This window comes from Otolemur garnettii, unplaced genomic scaffold (genome assembly GCF_000181295.1).
Source record: "Otolemur garnettii isolate 467f Iridium unplaced genomic scaffold, OtoGar3 scaffold00115, whole genome shotgun sequence".
NCBI classification, from domain to species: Eukaryota; Metazoa; Chordata; class Mammalia; order Primates; family Galagidae; genus Otolemur; species Otolemur garnettii.
Window position 1 is genome coordinate 958,376 of NW_003852510.1, and position 4,031 is coordinate 962,406.

At 41.1% G+C, this 4,031-nt stretch overlaps 1 protein-coding gene and 1 pseudogene across 1 annotated transcript in view; both read right to left on the reverse strand.

Annotated features, from left to right (window-relative positions):
* SLC39A9 (solute carrier family 39 member 9) overlaps nucleotides 1-4,031 on the reverse strand; it is a 56,040-nt gene that overhangs the window by 17,143 nt on the left and 34,866 nt on the right. The gene's annotated exons all lie outside the window — the stretch shown is intronic.
* On the reverse strand, nucleotides 3,265-3,412 carry LOC111727649 (annotated as a pseudogene).

Below are 4,031 nucleotides of genomic sequence, written 5' to 3' on the forward strand. Positions count from 1 at the left end.
TTCAAGGCTAAAGTCTTTATCTTTGCTATATTTATGAATAGAAGCTAACATGCTACATATTTATCATTTATAGTTAGATTAAGCAGTTTACCCTGTTAGTTAAGGAAATTCATAAGCTTGCTATAATATTTTAAACGCTACTTTTATTTATTTATTTATTTATTTTTTGAGACAGAGTCTCACTCTGTCGCCCTGGGTAGAGTGCCATGGCATTAAGTACATTGTTCTGCAACCATCATCATCTCTGGGTTTTTTTCATCTTCCCTAAAGGAGTTTTTTAACCCAAAGATTTTTTTCTAATAGTGATTTCACTTACATGTTTTTAAATTAAATGCCTTAATTTTTCTAAGAAAATCAATTTCATCAAGGTATAATTTATATACAATTGTGGGAGCCAAACTAACTCAAGTCACAAGTCAAACTACCTCCTTTTGTTGTTTATTACAACAGGCCTCCGCATACCAAGGACCTTATCATATACCTAGGTGTTAGGCAAGCCCCCTTGTGCACTTAGCCCACATCCTGACCCCCTCCCCTTTGTCCCACTAGCCCCTTGTGCACTCAGCCCACATCCTGACCCCCCTCCCCTTTTTGCACTCGCTTCTCTACTCTGCACACGCCCCACTTGCGACCTTTATCCCTTCCTTCTCATTCGCTCACCTGAGACAAAGAAGACTCGTCCCTGAGCCAATCAACCCTGAACACGACCACCCTGTACCTGTCAGTTTAGGACACACATGGTTTATCTACCAATAAGGGAATGGGGTGGGATGGTCTAATGGGAGGGAAGAGGGAGAGGTATAAAGGGACTTTCTGGACAGTCTGTAAGGGCTGTTTCCGCTTTTTCTTAAAGGGCAGCCCAGGCTCTGAGCTTGAAGGAATGAAACTCCTCATGCCTTTGCAGCGATGTTTGGACTCTCAGAGTGGTGCTTGAATTGAGTCCGGGGGTTAACACAATAAAACATAAATTTCCACAAAGTCAATATGTCACTGAGAGCGCCAGGAAAGCAGTGATCTAATTTTGATTTCTAACAAGCTTGTTTCCTGTTTCAGAATAGCATACAAATGGGATCAGATAATATACACTCTTTTGTGTAAGGTTTCTTTTCCACGTAGGTTTTCAGGTTTACTTGTGTTCTGTAGGTAATAGTAGTTGGGTTTTTTTGCTGAGTTGTGTGCCATTGTGTGGACATATCACAATTTGTTTATCCATTCACCTGATGGACATTCGAGTTATTTCTAATTTTGGTCTATTATAAATATAGCTGCTGTGAACATTCAGGTGAAAGTCTTTTTGTGGATATATTTTCTTTTCCCTTGGGTAAATATCTAAGAGCAGAATTGATGGGTTGTATGTTTAACTTCCTATGCCTTTTATTATCATGTTTCCCCCCTTACTGCATGTTAGAATTTGGATAGGATGCCACATACAATGTTAAATAGAAATTATTAAGAGACAGCCTTGCTTTGTTCCTAATGGGTTTTTTTGTTTGTTTTTTTGAGACAGTCTCACTTTGTCACCCTTGGTATTAGGTCATTATACCTCACAGCAACCTCAAACTCTTGTGTTTAAGTGATCCTTTTGCCTCAACTTCCCAAGTAGCTGGGACTACAGGTGCTCGCCAATATACCCAGCTAATTTTTCTATTGCCTTTTTTTATTTAACAGACATGGGGTTTCACTTTTGCTCAGGCTGGTCTCAAATTCCTGAGCTCACTACCTCGGCCTCCCAGAGTGCTAGGATTCATAGGAATGAGTCACCATGCCAAGCAGGAAAATGTAAATTTAAACCACACTGAGATGTCACTATCCATCTATAAGAATGGATAAAATAAAAAACCGAAGCCAGGTCAGTGGCCCACACCTAGTACTCTGGGAGGCAAAGGCAGGAGGATCACTTGAGGTCAGGAGTTTGAAACCAGTCTGAGCAAGAGCCAGAATCCTACTCTACTAAAAATAGAAAGATTAGCTGGGCAAGGTAGTCCCAGCTACTCCAGAGGCTGAGGCAGCAAGACAGCCTGAGCCCAGGACTTCGAGGCTGCACTGAGCTATTGAGCTGTGATGGTACTACTACATTCCATCCCAGGAAACACAGCAAGACACTGTCTCGAAAAAAAAAAAGATGAGGAGACGGTAGGGGAGCAGGAGGAGGAAGGAGAAGGAGGGGGGAGAGGAAGAAGGAGACCACAATGATGAAGAAAAAAGAAAGTGATGAAGAGAAAACAAAGAGAAAAGGATAAAACAGAAAACTACAACAGACACCTGCAAGTGTTGGCAAGGAGGAGGAAAGCGGAAACTCACACAATATTGATGAGAATGCAAAACAGTAGGGTGGTACAGCCAGTTTGGAAAAGAGTTTGTCAGCTACTTAAGTTAAATACATACTTGCCAATTGACACCACAATCCCACTTAAAAGTATTTATGCAAAAGAAATAAAAACTGTTCAGACAAAGTGCTAGTATTTAAATGTTCATAGTGACTTTATTCATAATCACCAAAACTAGGAAAAAACCCACATGTGTCTTCTAACTTCCAAAATTTGTTAAGGAATAGACAAATAACGATCATCTGAACAAGGGAATATCCCTGAGAAATAAGAAGGTACAAACTATTGATACAAAAACAAAATGAGGGGGCTTCAAAAAGATTGTAGAAAAATGAAATTAAAAGATAAAAATAAAAAATATAAACTTTATTTCTCAATATAAGCTCCATCAAGTTCAAGACACTTGTAAGTGGTGATCCCAGCCATTTAGGTCGTCCCTAAAGAATTGAGTGAGGGTCCTGGGTTAACCATGTCAATGTAGCCTTTTTTACATTATTGACTGAAGAAAAATTGGGTACCTTTTACAGATTTTTTTTTCTTGAGACAGAGTCTCACTTTGTCACCTCGGTAGAGTGCAGTGGTGTCACAGCTCACAGCAACCTGAAACTCTTAGGCTTAAGCGATTCTCTTGCCCTAGCCTCCCAAGTAGGTGGGACTACAGACACCCACCACAGCACCTGGCTATTTTCTTGTTGTAGTTGTCATTGTTGTTTAGCAAGCTCAGGCCGGGTTCAAACCCACCAGCCCTGGTGTTTGTGGCTGGCATCCTTACCACTGAGCTATGGGCGCTCAGCCCCTTTACAGAATTTTTTTTTAAGGTTAGGAAACAAAAATATCAGAAGGAGCCAAATCAAGAGTGTAGGGCAGATGCCTAATGATATCCCATCAAACTCTGGCAAAACTGCTTGCCCCTCCCTTTTGTTTTTAAAACAGGGGAGAGAGTGCATGCAGTCTCTACCACAAATTATGGAGTTTCCCACATTTGGGGAAATCACAGGGTCAGCAAATCCAGAGTGCAATGGGAAAACCTCACCCTGAGAAAAATCACCTTTGTGATCATGGTATCTCCCCTGCCACGTAAAACTGCCTTTATTTGATGAGAAAAAGGGGCAGAAGCATTGTCCTGGTGGAGAAGAACTCTCTGGTAAAATTGTCCCAAGCACTTTTCTGCTATAACTTCAGCTAACTTTCCTGAAACACTCACTTAAGACACAAATGTTATTGTTCTTTGGTTCTCCACAAAGTCAACAAGCAAATAGCCTTGAGCATCCCCAAAAAACTGTTGCCATGATCTCTTCTCTTAACTCGTCCACTTTTGCTTTGACTGGACCACTTTACCTCTTGGTAGCCATTGTTTTTTTTGTTTTTTTTTTGTTTTTTAAGAGACAGGGTCTTGCTCTGTCACTCAAACTGTAGTGCAGTGGCTCCATCATAGCTCACTGTAACCTTGAACTCTTGGGCTCAAGCAATCCTCCTGCCTCAGCCTCCCAGGAAGTTGGGACTATAGGTGCATTCCACCATGCCCAGCTAATTTTTTTTTTTTTAATTTTTGTGGAGATACACTATTGCAAGTTGCGCCAGCTGATTTCAAACTGATCAGTTCAAGTGATCCTCCCACCTCAGTCTCCCAAAGCAGTGGGATTACAGAAACTTGCTATGTTGCCCAGCCCAGTAGCCATTACTTTGCGTGTGCTTTGTCTTCAG